Source organism: Danio rerio, chromosome 12, assembly GCF_049306965.1.
Source record: "Danio rerio strain Tuebingen ecotype United States chromosome 12, GRCz12tu, whole genome shotgun sequence".
Classification (NCBI taxonomy): Eukaryota; Metazoa; Chordata; class Actinopteri; order Cypriniformes; family Danionidae; genus Danio; species Danio rerio.
This window is the reverse complement of record NC_133187.1, coordinates 30,013,427-30,032,503: the sequence shown is the minus strand read 5'-3', so window position 1 is coordinate 30,032,503 and position 19,077 is coordinate 30,013,427. Positions and strand designations below refer to the sequence as shown.

At 35.8% G+C, this 19,077-nt stretch overlaps 1 protein-coding gene and 1 long non-coding RNA gene across 2 annotated transcripts in view; one reads left to right on the top strand and one right to left on the bottom strand.

Moving 5' to 3' along the window:
* LOC141376815 (uncharacterized) overlaps positions 1-16,744 on the top strand; it is a 94,756-nt gene extending 78,012 nt beyond the window's left edge. Inside the window, exons 3-4 of the long non-coding RNA XR_012388043.1 lie at positions 9,603-9,706; positions 15,560-16,744. This is a non-coding gene — a long non-coding RNA (uncharacterized lncRNA). The remainder of the gene's footprint in view (positions 1-9,602; positions 9,707-15,559) is intronic.
* The window catches only part of uts2r (urotensin 2 receptor), a 63,874-nt gene that overhangs the window by 23,092 nt on the left and 21,705 nt on the right, over positions 1-19,077 (bottom strand). The window lies entirely within an intron of this gene.

The following is a 19,077-nucleotide window of genomic DNA, read 5'->3' as shown; positions in this document are numbered from 1 at the left end:
TTAGAAAATAAAAATAAAAAATAGTTTTTCTGTGGCTCAAATGAAGTCTTAAATGATTTGCATGAAAGCTATAATAATAAAGCTGAGGCTTTTGCTTTTAGTTTGCTTTCTTTTCAAAACATTTAACTCACTTTCTTCATTTCTGAAGTGAGCTTTTGCATGCTTGGTGATTCTGATTAGATTAATTATTTTGAACTGCTGTCTTGAACTGAATGGAAAGCATCTACTGTGTGATTGTTCTTCACATGCGCGGCACTGTGCTGCACTTTGCACCTAGAGTGCAACTGCAATCTCCTTCATGCATTTAATCATCCAATGTTATACAATAGCACTAGCAGCTCACTGAGGACCACCTGGCCTCTCCATTGGTAAGATTCTGTCTATGATAGAGGGAGTCTGTTATCATTTAGACTCCAAAGTAACCCTCTATTTCCAGCCTGTGTTTGTGCATTTATATTCCTGGTTGAGAATGTTTAACCACCACTGAAAAGAAGACATGGTCAGAAAATAGGCCTGCATAGCTTGGAAAAAAATGCTAAATTGATGCTGTGTATAGAAACAGTGGATCTTATTTTATTTTAATTTCATATGCATATTTCTTACAACTTGTGTTTGTGTATGTGTGTGTGTGTGTGTGTGTGTGTGTGCATGCATGGATTAATACATTGGAAACAGTAACCTTTGTTAATGTTATAAAATAAGCCAATTCTGCTTACCAGTGAAAAATGTAGCAAAACTATTCAAAAGTGGAATTTTCTATAATATCATTACTCCAGTCTTTAGTGTCACATGATCCTTCATAAATCATTCTATGATGTTTTGCTATTCTATTGTGATCAATTATAATTGGTTTAAAATTATTAATAATAACATTTTTATTTTCATTTTTTACATTATAAATACATTTATATTATACTATTATTTCAAGAGTTCCCACTTAGATATGCTTGGCACTTATAGCAGGTTTGGCATGCTGTCCCGGGAGAGAACCCTGAGCTCGGAGATATTTGAGCCCAGGGCTCCCGCCCGGTCTAGAAGCATATCAGGAGAACCGAGATCATGTAGGTCTCGATCGCTCCCCCTTTAGAAGGGGATAAAAAGGAGGAGATGGGGTGGAAGGGGGGATTCTTCCAAAACGAAGATAGTGCAATGAGAAAGTGATCCATTTATACTAAGCTAGGATCATTCTGATTGGATTATTACTGATTACGGATGAGTGGCCAGCGGTGCACAATCATATCACGTGCTCCTCTCGAAATTAGTTTATGAAACTTCACTTTGAGCTTTCTGATTGATCACAGAATCCTAAAAATAAAATGTATCCGTTTTAACAAGATTATATTATAAAGGATGGCAAAATGTTTTCTGCAATGCAAAAAATAGCATTGCTTAAGTTCCCTCTTAAAGTACTGTAAGGGTGTACTCACACTAGGCATGGTTGTCTTAAACCGTGCCCATGCACCATTGTCCCCTCCCCCCTCTCTCCCTTAGCCTGCACTTAGATTGCTAAGATTAGATAACTTAGAATTTTTGTCTTGTTTCTAGTCCAAATATCTAAAAAAATCTTAAATCAAGAAGAATTTTTAGACAAGCAAAACATATTATCTTGTTTTAAGAAATAAATGCCAAAATTAAGTGAGTTTTTCCTTAAAGAGTTTTTTCCATTTTGTATTAAAAATGTCATATTTTGTTTTTAGGGGTCTCCAACAACAGGCTGATATGCATGCAAGGTCAAAACAAACTTTCATTGTCTTATAATATGCATTTGTTTTTACCAAATTTTCCCAGCGACTCCCATAGGAATCGTTCAGCGATTAATTTGTTCCCAAACCCCTCCTTAGCGCGAAGCTAATGTGCGCTGATTGATCTGATGACCCAGTCTGAAAATTGACTGTGCAGTGAGTGTGAAGGAATGGCTGATGGTGGCAATAGCAAAAGGCAAACAGCAGAGGATCGCCAGCTCAAAAATGCATTTAAATTGGTAAATTAAGAAGCACGTCATGTTTTAACGTGGTTTTGGACGTGATATGTGAACATTCCCATACAGATTTAGATACATGATTACAAGCCGCAAGAGGTAATTACAACACACAATTAAACACACATTTTGTAAACTACACAAAACGAGACAACACTTTTAATGGCACTTACATGTTATGATCCGAGAAAGAAGAAACTGGTCTATTTGAACTGTAAAAATTACTGACAAAGTCATTGTCAAAGTCTGACAAAGTCCCATGGTCTCTGCTGCTTCTTCAAAATTAAATTGCCAGCGAATCCCACGTTGCAGCATAGGTTATTGTATCAAAAATCAGAAAAACGACAGGAACAAACACAGCACTAGATTGACTATACTTGGGTTTTGTTGTGAAAATTAACTTTAACCCTTTATTCCCTGTAGCCAGGGCCAGCCCGTCTATAGAGGCGACCCAGGCGAGAGAGAGGGCATCAGCGACATGTCCTCACTTTTGTCCGTGATAATCCCTCCCGTCGCCGCAGTTCTCGCTGTCGTACGCACAATCACAACCTGTCTCCTGTCTCCACAATCCCTCCTGGGCTGCCTGCAGCCGAATCTCTGTCAGTGATGGTTATCTTCGTGTCATGATCAGTTCCTTGATCCCCCAGCCCACCGCTGATGTGTGTAGAGGGAAATCACGTGTACATTTTAACGGAACTGTAAGTACATATTTAGAGATGTACCATATCGACGTCGATGCAATCCAATAAAAGATCCGAACTCAACTCGATTCGTTTATTCGACTCTGAGTCAAAAATTTGCTCAATAATCAATACTTTAAAACATGCTGCACTTTTAGATTTGAACCTCAGCTGGATATTTTCATTCCCTTAGTCCTGTGTTACACACTGGTAGCTCATTTTCAAAAACCCTTAATAGGGGCTCTTTAAAACAAGCAAATTAATTAATTAATTAATTGATTTATTTAAAAAGTTTTTTTAAATAAATAATTAATTAAAAAAACAAGATTGTCAGATTATTTTGCTTGTTTTAAGTACAAAATCACTTAGTTTTGACATTATTTCTGAAAAAAAGACAATATTGTTTTGCTTGCCTAGAAAATGCTTCTTTATATAAGAATTTGGAGTAAAAAGAAGACAAGAAAAGCATTTTTTGCAGTCTACGTTCTGAGCATTATTGATGCGACTGCTCAGTTTAGAAGAGAAGCGATCTTGCTCAGTGTAATGGTGATTGCTTTATTTATATATATTTTTTTGTATTATTTTGAGTCATTTGTCATGTGGTGTCAAATCTTTTGCTTAACAGATACAGTACACCACTTTTTAAACCTTCATAAAATCATTGTGCTGCAGGTATTAGGAGGTTTGCTGAAGGTGGCAGGTAAAGCGGGGAGTTTGCATCTTTATTAAGCTTTGACAATTCACGTAGTAAAAGTAAGAATGATTAATAAATCTATATGAAACTTAAAAGTCTCTTAAAAGTGACGTTACATCTTAAGTTTCATGCTCAGGCACTCTTTGCACTCACATTACAAGCATACCACACCATAGCCTAACCGAGCCACGCTTTGGCACTCCTCTTCCAACCAGGCCAGGGCCGGCCAAGTGAACTGTGCCTGGGTGTGATTCAGAGCACTCACACTTGTCAGCCGAACCCAGAAATGTGCCCGGGCACGGTTCGGATAGCCTAGTGTGCGTACACCAAGTGTCAATTCCTGACAAGAACAGGTTAAAATTAAATTAAAAACGTAAAAAAAAATAATAATAAATAAAAAATTAAAACATTGCTAATTAAAATTTAAATCATATTTTTTTGTTTTGATAAAACAAATGAAGATTTGTTTAAAAACAATCAAAACAATTGCAAACCTTTAAACAGTATGGTTCAGTTTTACTTCAGCATCATAAATGACACTAACACACACTGGTGGAAATCTGGGGTGTTCCATTTCTCTTCCTTCCCTTGTGAATTCACTTGCTGTCAGTATTGCGAGATGAAAATAGAGCATAAAATGTACATCCAAAATGTTTACTTTCTACTCTGTCTGGAAAACTATAATAGTTTCTATTTAACTGATGCAGTAATGGATCTTACATCATTATGAAGGTTACAAAAACACTTGTAAAACCCTAGCGAGAAGCTTTCTAGGTCATTTTTCTCTAAAACCGTGAAACCCATTGGTGTATAGCACTTTTAATTTACCTAATAGTTAAACTACATAATTGTCATCTGCAGTTTCTTTCACATTCTTATAGCAATCATTCCACAGCATTTTTCCATAAGATGGCTTAAAATGGGTCATAGTTGGGTATGAAGCATGACTGCATGTGTTGAAAGTCTGAATAACGCACTCTACTTGACTATCATCAAAATTCAGGGTTGAAGGATTCGGCTTCTGAACTCTCAAGGTCCCATATTTGTATTTGTTCTGGTTCTGCTCAACAGAAGAAGTAAAACTGGAAACACTGCATCACACTTCCATTACTTACGTGCAAACCTTCAATAAACATGATGATGGCACACACTGAAGCGTGCAAAACAAAGACAGGGTTCAGTAACACAAGTGGAAAGAAATATGAATGACAGCATTTCAGAAATAAAACCTTTGGGGAAACCTCAAGAAAAAGGGAGGAGACTACAGTGTACAATTGAATGTGGTAAGCCTTTTATCCAGGAATTACAAAGTGTATTTCAATTGTATTGTAAACAATTAAGATCTTCAAACTGCTTCACAGTTTTAATTAATCTCAGATTGTTTACTCCAGTGTTGCACACATGCAGAACAACATGTAATCACCGTTTTCCATTTTTAAAAAGGACAATAATGTCACCACATGGTCATGTTTGTGTCTTTTAAAGTATTGTTTGCATTAAATAGCCATTGCTCTTAAACTCTATTTTGTTTCCATTACTGACTTTTCCATGGCATAATGTCTCAGAAGTACAAAGATAGGTTGGCCACTAATTGGACTGCATGATCTTAAAGACCGCAGGTGATTTATTCAGAGGTTAGTGCTTTCAATACTCTGAGGAGATAATGGTTTGGAGGATAACTCCTATCAGTTTCTGGCAGACAGCTTTGCACATTTATGTTTGAAAACTGACCCATATCAAATAAAATCTTAATTAGTTCAAGAGGAAAAATAAACCGTCTTAGGTACCGTTTAAATAATTCCAACCAAGGTCTTTGTACTCAGAACCCAAACAATTTATTCACACTGCAGGTGCTCAGAATAATTACCAAGGATGCAGGAAATAACAAGCAGTATCTTAGCATTTACAGAAAGAAAGCATCTGTGATTAACATTGCAGAGCCAGGTGAAGAAAAGGCTATAGTGAAAGAGCAGCCAGTAAAACAGCCATTTATTAGTAAAGCTGGATAAGATAAACCATGTGTGGACTTCAATGATCTGGCTGCCGTGAAAGATAGTCATTTTAATTCAGTGCCTTACAGGAGTGAGCTGGTATATCTGATATGCCATGTTTTAATTTACAAATGATGTCGCTTTAGTGCAAGTCACTACTACCTTCACAAAAAACTCCACACGTTAAAATCAATAAACAAGTGAGATTTCATTATACTGAAACCAGTATCGTATTTCAAAGAGGGTGATTTATTTCCTTCTCTAGATATGTGCTACTGAATCTCATTTTACATGAAAGCTCTGAATAAGTTTTAAATTAACCAGTGGCCAGTCCAGTTTTTATACGTTGTCAGAAAGACCTTTCTGATTACAATAGAGAATGTGAAGCTCAAGTTAGTAAGTTACTGTTAGTGAGTTTGTGGCAGTGTTTTGATTGTTTAGGTGTAATTTTTGAGTAATGTCTCCATTGTTGGCCATTCCTGCTTATGTCATCGTTCATGTAGAAAACTGGGCCGTGTAGCATTTTTTCATATTTTTCTAAGTGGAATAACACTCAAAGAAAGGAAGTGGAAAGGAAGATTAATAAAGTCACTGATTAAACCTATAGTATTAGCTATCACTTAATCACTTGCTCACCATGGTCAGTATTTTGAAAAGTTTTGAATTTTGTTCGGTTGATCATTAACTCAATCTTTGCAAGTTTGACTCACTCAGGTGTTTGTCAGCTTGTTAATTAATTGCAATTGCCACTATTTATTTGTGTTTTAAAGGGACCCTATTATGGGTTTTTGAAAATGAGCTTCCATGCAGTGTGTAACACAGCACTGAGTGAATGAAAAAATCCAGCTGAAGTTTAAATCTGAAAGTGCACTATGTTTAAAACTATTGATTCTCTTATAAAATAGTCGACTCAGAGTGAAATAAATGAATTGACGCGTTAAATCGAATGCACAGATGTCATTGCGGTACATCACCAAATATGTAGTAGCGCATCTGGTAAAACGTGAACGGGCCTTTCTCTTCAAATACTAGTGGAGCACAGGGTATATGAGTCTGATCATGACATTAAAGTTCGATCGGCCGTCTGCTATTAAAGGAAGGAGTAGCAGAGACTATTATGTATGAGACTTTAACAGGGACTTTGTCAGTAACTGTTACAGTTCATATGCACCAGTTTCTTCATCCTCTGGATCATAACATGTAAGCGTATTTAAAACTGTTGCCACGTTTTGTGTAGTTTGCAAAATATGTGTTTAATTGTGTTATAATAAGTTGTAATCGCTCCGCGTGGCTTTTAGTCACTAATCTATAGATCAGTGCTTGTACTGTATCTCCCTCTTAAATGTTTATAGGCTATTCACAAATTGTGTCCAAAACCATGTTGAAAATGTGATGAGTGCTTCTTACTTTACCGATTTCCAATGCGTATCTGAACTCAAGATCCTCTGACGTTTGTCATTGCTATGGCCACTAGCTGTTTCTACACATGTGTGGCGTGAATTTTCAAAATAGTTAACCTTCTGCAATTGTGTGGAATAATACTGAATGGGTGTATTTGTTATTACTTAGGCTTAGGTTTAAGAGTTATGCTGGTGTTTAACTGCATTGGGCTTACACATACTCTGCTACTTCATTGACATGTGATGCATTTCTGTCTGGTTGGGACGTTGGATCAATCACAGTAGATTAGCCTCATGCAAAGGAGCGGTTTGGGAACAAATCAACACATTGCTGATTGAATCATATGGGAGTCGCTGGGATAATTAGGTAAACATAAATACATATTATAAGACAATCTAAGTGTTTTTTGACCTTGCATGCATATAAGCCTGTTGTCAGAGACCCCCAAAACCAAAATACGACCTTTTATGATGCAAAATAGGAGCTCTTAAAAATAAATAAAAGGTGAAACACACACACACACACACACACACTTTTTTCAAAATGTGTCACACTCAAACAGGTTTGGAACTAGTGAAATATGACTAAATATTGACAACATTTTCCTTTTTTTCTGGTGAACTTTTGTCACAATTAGTTTTGAAATTTGAATGTTTCCAACAAAGAAATAGATTGCCTTCTCTCAGCATGTTAAACACATTTTATTTGGATATTTCTACTGCATGACAGCTAATTCAAAAAAGCAGCAGCAAGTGCTCAGTGTGTGATGGTGTTTTCATGGTAACCAGATACAATGTGAATGGAATTCTGCAAAACTGAAGTGGAAACATTAAATTATCATGCAGTTCAATAAAAAAAAGCTTCTCCTCCCTGCAAATAATGAATAAGGAATATGAATGTGAATTTTTAATTTTGAAGCAATATATATATATATATATATATATATATATATATATATATATATATATATATATATATATATAAAATATATATATATATATATATATATATATATATATATATATATATATATATATATATAAATATATATATATATATATATATATATATATATATATATATATATATATATATATATATATATACGTATATATATATATGCAGAAAAATAAATAAATAAAAAGAATGTTTAAGGAATTGTCACAACCCTACAGATTAGTTCTAACTGAGCTACACTGCATAATTATAACCAATAATTGATGGTTATTTTTTATATTTATATATTTTTTATTTTTTTGTTTTGTCATTTGGAACATAGTTGGAATATCATTCCAAACCTGTATTTTTTTCATAAAATTTCTTTATTTGATTTTAGTTTTCCCCAAAATACCACTCCACGTTGTGCAGCCCTCAAAATCTACATTTAACAGACAGAATGTCGAATAGCCTACAGTATTAGATTGTGGTCCAATGTTGTGTCCACATCAATGAATGCTGTGCTAAGGTGTGCATCAAGGGCGTATGGCAGTTCCAAGGGCAGCATTCACAAGCACTCTTCTGAAATGTAAGATGATAAATGGGGCATCCTTGGTTTCCAAGGACATACTGTATGCACACAACCACTACAAGACCGTAAGTACACATCAAGTGTGGCACATGGGACACAGCCACTGTCATGCCATGGTTTTGCAAACAATGTCATTACGACATTTCTTTTGAGACCTCACTTACTCACAGGGCTGTTTATATAGAAGTTGATATTTAGCCGCACCATATTTGTGTTTTGTAACATCTACTGTAGTTTTTATGAGGTGAATTGTTAGCCCAATGCTCAACCCCCAATCTGAAGGACTAGAATATGCATAGGACAATTTAGCTTACCCACTTCACCTACAGCGCATATCTTTGAACATGGGGAAAACCAGAGCACCCGGAGAAAAGCCATGCGAACACGGGGAGCACATGTAATCTCCACACAGAAATGCCAACTAACCCAGCCAGGACTCAAACCTTCTTGCTGTGAGTTTACAGCACTACCCACTGCACCACCGTATCGCCCATGTGACACTCAAAAATATTTTACTGCTATTTCATACTACTTCTTTAAATAAGCTGAAGTTTTTTACTTCATTATTTTATGTTCAGTCCACTTAATTTTGAAAAAAAAAGTTAACTTAAAGTTAACTTAATCAGTTTTTGTTGCAACAACATGAAGGAATTGTGAGGAAGTGTAAAAGCCTGACTAGTGATTTTATTTAATGCAACTTTGTTTCATTCAACAAAAGTGTATTGGATGCCTGCCGTTTGTCGTAGGAATCCAAGGAAGATCCAATTAGGAAAATTTAATCACCATTTCAACCTTCCTCCTCATGTGAACAGATTTTAATAAGCTTTGCATCTGCTAGGCACCCACCGATAATCACACATGGTGTTTCTTCAGCCAAAAGCAGATCATATAGCGATTGTTATTGCCTTTGTATTTCGCTTTCAGGTTATAGTCAATCTTTAGTCATTATCTTCATAAAGATGTGTGCCAAGTTTTTTGAGCAATCTAACCTTCTGAATATTACACATTCTTGCTTCTTGGACAGATCTCATGCAGTCTAATGTGTCTGGAGCAGTCTGCGCCATCAATTTCTTTAGGCTTTTACCCGATTCATTGGGAAAGATGTGACCCAAGATAATTTCTTAAATGGCTTGAATCAATCCACAAAATCCAGATGTCTTTTTAAATGTCCCCTGTTGCTTTTAAATTACTTACAAACATTTACAAACAAATATATTTGTCAAACATTTATTATGAAACTAATAATCACATCATTAAAAAATAGTTTGTCATTGATTTTTTTTAATTAAAGATGAACAGAAAGTCTGAAATCATCTTTTTTTTCTGAAAGGAATCCAGCCTAAATTAACACCAGACTGTGAAAAGAGGGCTTTTTAAACATGGAACACAGAAGACCACCCGGGAAAGATTTGAAAAGCTAATGCTTCATGAAAGGTAACAGCTATTATGTACAAATTACGTCAACTTAGTGCCAAGCAAGGATTACTATGAGCTGGAAAGATCTGAAAAAGGCATTCTCACACAATAAGAAAAGCACAGGTCATTTAACTTTATAGGCAAATTATGTCATGTCATGTCATACATTTGCATCAGAAGGTTCTCTCCCCACCCCAAAATCTAATTTAACTCCTGCAATTAAATAATTGAACAAATGAGGCTTAAGCGAATGAAGTAATAGACCTCATAACCGTGGCAACTGTTTGAAATATTCCACTAACTAATACAATTCACTGGAATCCCTCGGAAACCAAATTTGGTGCAGATGTGATCATCATAGCAAGTGTTATGTGGATTTGTGATGTATTTTCCTAAGGGGTAAGTGATTATTGGGATGCCTCGGGATTTTTGACCACAGAGGAGACAGTCAGCTGTGAATTGAAGAGCATATCTCAGGGGAACATGACATAAGCCTGCAATATGATCTGAGCCAGAGGGCACGAGAACCACGTGCCTTTTATAAAGCTGCTTGACACCTCTCTAGGTCACTTTCTACTAAGAGGACACACTAAAGACAATCATAAGCCAAGAATAAGAGCTTGCACTAAATATTTCAGATCTTATAAGTGTGAAAACACATAAATCAATGGCTGTCAAGTGAGTGTTTTTATAGAAGATATTATCGCAGAACCCTATGGCTGTTTAAATTTCCTTCTTCAACACTGAATATTTCTGCAAGGCTGAGTGCCTACTTATTTATTTTTACACTTTACAAAAAGGTTTTATTTTAATGGCTTAATTAAAATGAACAATGAAATGAATGATGCATTTGTTTTTGTTGACATTAATGCACTATGTAAATATGAATAATTTCATAAATGCTGTAAAATGTACACTCACGGCCACTTTATTAGGTCCAACTGCTTGTTAATGCAAATTTCTAATCAGCCAATCACATGGCAGCAACTCAGTGGATTCTGGCATGTAGACATAGTCAAGATGATCTGCTGCAATTCAAACTAAGCATCAGAATAGGGACGAAAGGTGATTTAAGTGACTTTGAACGCGGCATGGTTGTTGGTGCCAGACGGGCTGGTCTGAGTATTTCAGAAATTGCTGATCTACTGGGATTTTCTTGCACAACCATCTCTTGGATTACACAGAATGGTCTGAAAAGAGTAAATATCCAGTGAGCAGCAGTTCCGCGGTCGCAAATTCCGTGTTGATACAGGAGGTCAGAGGAGAATGGCCAGGCTGGTTCAAGCTGATAGAATGGCAACAGCTCAAATAACCGCTTGTTACAACTGAGGTATGCAGAAGAGCATCTCTGAAAGCACAACACATCAAACCTTGAGGCGGATGGGCTACAGCAGCAGAAGACCACACTGGGTGCCAATCCTGTCAGCTAAGAACAGGAAACTGAGGCTACAATTCACACAGGCTTGCAAAAATTGGGCAACAGAAGATTGAATAAACGTTGCCTGGTCTGATGAGTCTCGATTTCTACTGTGACATTTGGATGGTTAAGTCAGAATATGGCAACAACAACACGAAAGCCTTAATCTATCCAGCCTTGTATCGATGGTTCAGGCTGGTGGAGGTGGTGTAATGGTGTGGGGGATATTTTCTTGGCACACTTTGGGCCCATTAGTATTAATTAAGCATTGTGTCAACGCCACAGCCCACCTGAGTATTGTTGCTGACCATGTCCATACCTTTATGACTACAGTGTATCCATCTTTTAATTTTTACTTCCAGCAGGATATCGTACCATGTCGCAAAGCTAAAATCATCTCAGACTCGTTTCTAGAACATGACAATGAGTCCACTGTACTCAAATGGCCTCCACAGCCACCAGATCTCAAACCAGTAGAGCACCTTTGGGAAGTGGTGGAACGGGAGAGTCGCATCATGGATGTGCAGCCGACAAGTCTGCTGCAACAGTATGATGCTATCATGTCAATATAGAGCATAATACTCTGAGGAATATTTCCAGTACCTTGTTGAATACATGCCACAAAGAATTAAGGCAGTTCTGAAGGCATAAGGGGGTCCAAACCAGTACTAGTAAAGTGTACCTAATTAAGTGGCCGGTGAGTGTATTGCTCATTGTTAGTCCATTTTAAAAAAAATTTTAAATGTCAAAGTTTTACTTATTCATTTATTCATGTATTTGTTATTTTTTCAAGCCATTTTGCTTTAACTTAAAGTGGCTCCAATGATCTCTCACACTATCATGAATAACATCATAACTAGCATTTATTGTTAAAATTTCATGATTAAAATAGTCAGAATTTGGAAGCAGATTCTTTTTTAAGTGTCTAATAAATTGTTATTTGAAGGTCAGAAGTAATGCTCAAAAATCCCTGTCATTTTTGGAAGAGAGCCACACCACAACTGTCTTTAAGTGCTTTTGTATTTTCACATATTCGTTGAAAATTACTTGGACTAAAAGTTGAGATTTATGAGTCAATATTGGTTCATCAAAATCACGACTGGTTTGATTTTTCACATCTTAATTCTTGTTTTGTTTTCAGTATTTTATTCTGTGTAGTTCAGTACACGTTTGCTGGTCTTTCTGAAGTGATAAATCTTCATGTATAGGCCACAAATTCTAACTAATTTAGAAATGCGGCTTTAATTTAAGCAGTTTTATAAAATATAATAAAAATCATAAGATCCATGATTAAAAGAAATCATCCATTTAAAGTGCAGAATTCAAATACTGTTTGCACAGTTTTAACGTTTTTTCCCTTGAACATGCTTAAGGCTTGTTTGCATAATAAAGTGCAGTGAAATATCTATTGATCATTGAAGATATGAGGAAGTATCAAAGTTGTGATAATTCTAAGCCAGTCTGATATCATGACTCCTGTGATGGGACATCTAGCAGGAAGTGTATTACAGTGGGTTCAGACTTCCCCTAAGCATGATTGTCCTTTCAGATTTATCATGCAAATCACAATTCGGCAGAAAACCACTTTCCCTCTGTGCACCAAATAATCTGTTTTGCACTGCGATTATCAGTTTAGAGGCCATGTGGCTTGGACAGCGTACAGCTGTTATTCAGAGGTAGTGTGAAAGCATTCTTTTTTTCCATTACCCTTTCAAGGCTGACATACAGGCACACGCATAAATGCAGTGATATGTCAGCTCCAAGTCACCCACAAGATAATTTGCTATGAAAGTCTCCAATCTCATGCAATTTTCATATACTTGTCCAACAAGATGAGAAATTTATACAATTACATAAACCGTTAAACCTGCAAAACCTTTTATTTTTATCCAGCAGAGATAAATTGAGACAAAAATGCCAGTCCTGAACAATTAAACCAGTGATTTGTTCTGTAACATCAGTCATTGACAGCTGTAATAATAAGTTAACTACACTGTAAAAAAAAAAAACATAACTTTTATTTTTTCCCTTGTATATTTATGCTTTTGAATTGCATTGTAGAAGCTTGATCTTTTTTTCCAACAACTTTTAACTTATTGACATTTTTAATTGTTTAAAGCAGAGATGCCTAAAGTAGGGCTTGCAGGCTAAGATTGGCCCACTGTAACCTTTGATCTGCCTGACCATCCTGTCTAAGAAGATGGAGAATGACGGAGAGGGTAGGGGCTGATGCCTTTAAAGATGGTCATTTTGATATCATTTAGATTGTTAATTTGACAAAATCTTTTGTTTGTCTATTTGTTTGTTTGTTTTTTTGCTTTAAAATGTTGTAAATAATTCTGATTTGTTAAAATGTACAGTAAATAATATCACTAGATGGATAGAGGACTATGCAGAAGACATCAGTGAGCAAATTCAGGCAAAAACTAAATAAATAAAATGCAATGTATGCTGTATTATAGGGATGTTCTTACTGATCAGCTGAAGATTGGTATCAGCCAATAATCAAATTTTACAACTTGATCGGTACTCGCTGATCTGGGGTGCATTTCCGAAAACCATCATCAGCCAGCTAAGGTCGCAAGTTAATTCGTTACAAAGTTCGTTGATTTGGCATTTGCCGAATTCGTTGTTCCAAACAAAATTCACAACCTGCTTCGCAAACTTGTATGATTGCAATAACACATCTAGAGCTGTAGTTAGAAGCATAGTTCCTGGTTGTGTTCTATTCTATTTTTAGTTATCCATTCTATGCTCTACTTATTTAGGACTTTCTAACATTCAAACTGGAAATGATTTAAAAAAAAAACATTAAGGTCATCGTTCTTAGGTGTAATTTGCATTCAAAGTATCTTTACAGTTAAGTTTTAGCGATCTTTATATATTAAAAATTGTGCTCCCTTTGTAGTGCACTTTAAAAATATTTATGCCATTTTGAAAGCAGCCATGGCTCATGATGAAAGCTATAGGTGACCTATTATTTAAAATTGGAATTATGTTACATCTCCAAAAGCTTGTGGAAACAAAAATATATAGCATACACTAATGCTTTTAATCTATAGTAGGTTTTTTAGTAAGAAATATATCTGTAATGTATTTGACATGGGCCTGTTGGTTAGAACATGTTTGCAGTAGCTTGAATGTTTCAAATTGTAAAAGTAGAATTTTACAATAAAATAAATTAATAAATAAATAAATAATCAAGATCCTACTTAATCATAAAAATACTAATAGTAAATATTATTAGTATTCTTAAGTAGGATTTTTCTAAATTTCTTTATAAATGGCCTAATGTAAATTACAACCAATAACTCAATTTATATGATTTATATATGAGATTAAAATACTTGTTGAATATTCTCAATAATATGTGTAAAGGAAGCATAGGACCTATATGTGCTGTTTACATATATTTCAGTTAATATGGAAAATGAATGCATGTCTTTACCAAACACTAGATTAAAAAAAAAAAATGCATGTGCATGCAAAACAATATAATTTACAAAAAAATAAAAAATTATATATATATATATATATATATATATATATATATATATATATATATATATATATATATATATATATATATATATATATAAGATTTTTCTTTTAAGAAGTTGTTACTCCACCCTGTTTAAAGCATCATTAAGAATGTTTTACATTATAACTAATGTGGTTCAAACGATGGTCTGCGACAGAGAAACGATTTTGAGAGACACTCGTCACTACTTTGTGTTTTTTTTTTTTAAACAATGCATCGTACTAAGATAGTTCAGGTGCGGGTTATGTTGTTGTTTGGGAAATACACCCCTGGCTAATCTCATGAACCGGATCTCATAAACTGATCGCAAGTGTTAGTTTACGAGTTTACAACCTGGATTATAAATCCACAATGCTACAACCCATGGGCAATGCTTCTAAATTCCATTGTCAGTCATTTTTTTTACTATTTTTTTCTGTTTTATCTATGGAGCATCTGGACAATCCCCGCTGTATAAGTTAATATTAAACAAATTTTCTAGTTGTTTTTAAACATCATTAAATAAATTAGAACATTACACATGGCATATATACAGTATTTAAGTTCAGGCCACTAGCCTCAATCAAATGTGTTTTTTGGCAAGTTTGGGCACTCCTGGTTTAAAGTAATATACATTTCTTTCTATATTATTTCTTATACATTACATTATTTCAAACTACTAAAATGTTAATAAAAAGTCACCTTGTAATACTGTAGAGATGAAGTTTCAACATCAAAAGTCGACGAAGCAGAGATTAAGGTCTCATAATGCAATTCACAACCGTAAATAAACAAAAAAAAATAAATTTGTGAAATGCAAAACACAGTAAACGTTAATTAACAGATATATATTTTATAGTGTGCAAAAAGTTCACAATTGTAGCATCATCATAATTGTTTATTCCTTCTTTTTTTTCTGCTGTGATTCTCAAAGGGCAAGAGGCCACATAAGGGCTGCATGTCTCTATTTGTCTATCTCGGATTGTGCATCAAGGCCATGTATCATCTCTGAGTTCCTGCTGCCTTAATGGCTCTAGCACCTGAGAGAAACCCCTCTGCGGCAATGCGCTCCCTTTCTGAACACTTACAAAAACAAAAGCACTCAGCACGCAGCACCTGGAGTCAGCATGGAGCTATAACTCTCCTAAGAGACACCCTGCCCTATCCTGTGTTCCCTGCCCCGGGCTTGCACTGCAGCATCATCCAGCTCACAGTTTTCCTCTTTCCGCTCCTCCCGGACACTCCACATAACTCTAATTATTGGCCCACCCTGCTGATCCCCATAAGTTCAGCTGCAACACCTTCAAGGACTTCCTCTCCATTCAAAACAAGCCCGAAAGCTGACACGTTACTGCTCTGATCTGTGGGAAACGAGAAGCTCACAGCATGGGCCACAGAGATAGGATTATGGTCAAATTATGAAGTGTGAGTGTGTGCATAGATGTGGTAATGTGTATTACTGAAGCCATCAGGCAAAATTCTTACAGAAAGCCCTTAGAAATTGCCAAGGGCAAATATAGAAGCTCTTAAGGAATAGCAAGAAGTGATGTTTGCCTCATGGGAATTTTATATGTGTGTTTATTGATGCTAAGTGGAATTTATTTTGGAATTTAACATGTAAAATGTACTTAAGTCTTTACAGATTTCACACAAAAAGGTGTTCACAGAGTCCTAAGCAGATGCAAAGTGATGAAACTACATGCAGTAATAGGTATGTAAATCTTTATGTCAGTTGCTAATTCAGATTTTTGGTCACGTTTTTGGAGGAATTGAAGAAGGGGCATGTGGTTAAAGTGATGAAGGGGACTGAAGTCTGGCAGAATTGGGAAAACTGAAAATCGCCCACAGCACCTCTAAGGTCAAACACAATTTATTTTCACATTTCATTGCTGGGAAACAGATCTATTTCATAGTTTATAAAAGTTCGCAAGTGCACTAAGGTGACTTGAGAGCAGAAACAATAAAGTGCATTTATATATGTTATGTTATCTTTTTTATGGGTCTTTTAATAATCCTATTTTGATTTTTGAGCTTTCAGAAATGTATTTATATAGAATGTTTTTTTTTATGTTATTAAAATGCAGAACACTTCAATAAAACTTCACATAAAACTTTAAAACCTTTATGTGCTGTGATGTTTGTGTACCAAACATCTGTTATGTTTTTAAGGTTTTCCTTTTCAGACTTTTTGTGTGATTTTCATAATGTGATTTAAATGATCTTTTACTACAATATGTTTTAGAAAAGAAAGTCATGCCTGTTTAGAATAAAATGAGGGTGTATAACCAGCAGGCTCATTCTGAAAACGTAGCCCTATGTACAGATCGCAAATGTAGCAGAAATTAGCTCATTTTATGAATATTAATAATCAACAATAACGGTTTATTCTTAATTATTAATATTCCGGCTTAAACTTCAGTCAATTTGGTCAAACAAACATATGATTATATATGATCCTGCCCGCTCGACCGAGCGGACTCTCAGATTATGAATATTAATTACCAACAATAACAAATTATTATTAAACATTAATATTCTGAATCAATTTATTGTTAATTTGACCAAACAAACACAAGCAGAGCCGACGCAATTCCGAGCGGCGACGGCAATGATCTATTCATTTAGAAAAAGGGAATTTAATTGCTACTTCTTGTGAAGTAGATTAATCATTTTCCATTTTCCAAATCATAATACATTTTCTCGTCAGGCAAACAATACAATTCATTTGATTATAATGGGATTTATTGACTAGTCAGACAGATAACGAACAAATGCACGGACATACAATAATCATAGAACAAAGGTAAACCACGTGGAGTGGTCGGGTCTATACAGGTCTAGAGAACATGTAACAACAAAGAGAAATAGTAAAGCGAGGAAATAGAGATTTCAGATAAAGAGTGACAAAACTTTCAGTTCTACACACACATAATTAAGGATCACCAAGATTATAAAAAACACCTTTTTGATAAAAGGGGCACAGCTTATTCGCATAACTAAAAATACCTGGACTTTCATGTCTGGAGGTCTCTCTCTTTATGCGAGTCTCTCTTCCGTCATGATGAGAACTCCTTTGATGTCCTTCTTGATGGGTTGAGTTTGTAATGCAGTTCGGACGAACACGATCGCAAACTTTAAACTGAGTTTACTTTGCTGGAAAATAAGAAAACGTGGCTGGGAAAGTCCATGCGGCGTAGAAGAGCCGCGTGGCCCTCCAAGGGGCCACCTTTTGATGGGTTTTTTGTGCGGACTTCTCTCTTCAGATGTTGGGGAGCAGGCTGGTTATACCTGCGGGTCCTGTGACAACCCGTTCAGCATTCTTGACCAATGATTTCAGGGCAAAGTTTGAGCGGGAAACTTCCTTTGTCTCGTGGCTGCTCATATGCAAATTTGAGTGTCCGCCCAAAGCATGCGGAGAGGCATTAATTCAGAGCATTAAAGAATGCATGTCGCACGAATTATCATCCTGCTCTACACATCATGTGTTGTAAAAAGTCAGCAGAAACCCATCGGTACCAAACATGGGGGGGGTTTAAAAGTACATCAACCTAATTTTTTACATCCTTACATTATTTAATCTAAAAAAGGCCTAAAGGTACGAATTTGTATAAACTATGAGGAATGGTACACATTACAAAAGTTAAGTGTAATTAAACAACAGATTTGGGTTCTAAATGTCTTTGTTTAAATAAAAAACATTTGAGAGGAATGTCTTTTTCTTTTGTGAGGAGAGGGCTGATAGATGGGTTTTTCTCCTCTTATCTGATCTGCCATGTTCTTTTGAAGTCGGCAGAGAGTGGTTTAGGACCGTTCTGTGAAGTGTCCCAAACTCGTTACTTGTCCGCAGGAATTTTTTTAGGCCAGACTTTTCGTCACCGAGTGATCTAAACTGCCCTGGAAATTGAAACCAGACCGTTTTCATGGAATGTTGAACGGGGTGGTATGATGCCGTTCCTTTTCACGCTTACCAGCTGACCACTTAGCTCCAAATGGACGGCTTTCCCACTATTACCAGTTTGTCCAGTTAGCTCAACGTGTACGTTGGCAGACACAGAGAAGAGAAGCTACGAAGGTGAGCTCAGTGGTTTTTAAAACAATATTGGTTGAGTTTAGGGAAGGAGGAGGGTGGGTCAGTCAATCGGTCAAACAGTCAGTCATTCAGTCAGTCGACAGTGGCTTCAGGTGGATTTATGCGAGAACAGTAGGCTTGAATGGTACTCTCCTGAGAAATTTGAGATCTCAAAAAGTATACACAGTGGCCTCTGGTGGGTTCACCAAAAAAACGTAGCTCTTGGGACCCATTGACTGTATAAGCAATGTGTTTTCAGAATGAACCTGGGTTGTGTATAACTGATGAACCTCATTTTGATTTTTTTCATGAACTGTATCTTTAAAGGAGAAAAATGACATTGCAACACAGAAAGGCCAAAGTTTATCAGTGTTATTGTGTTT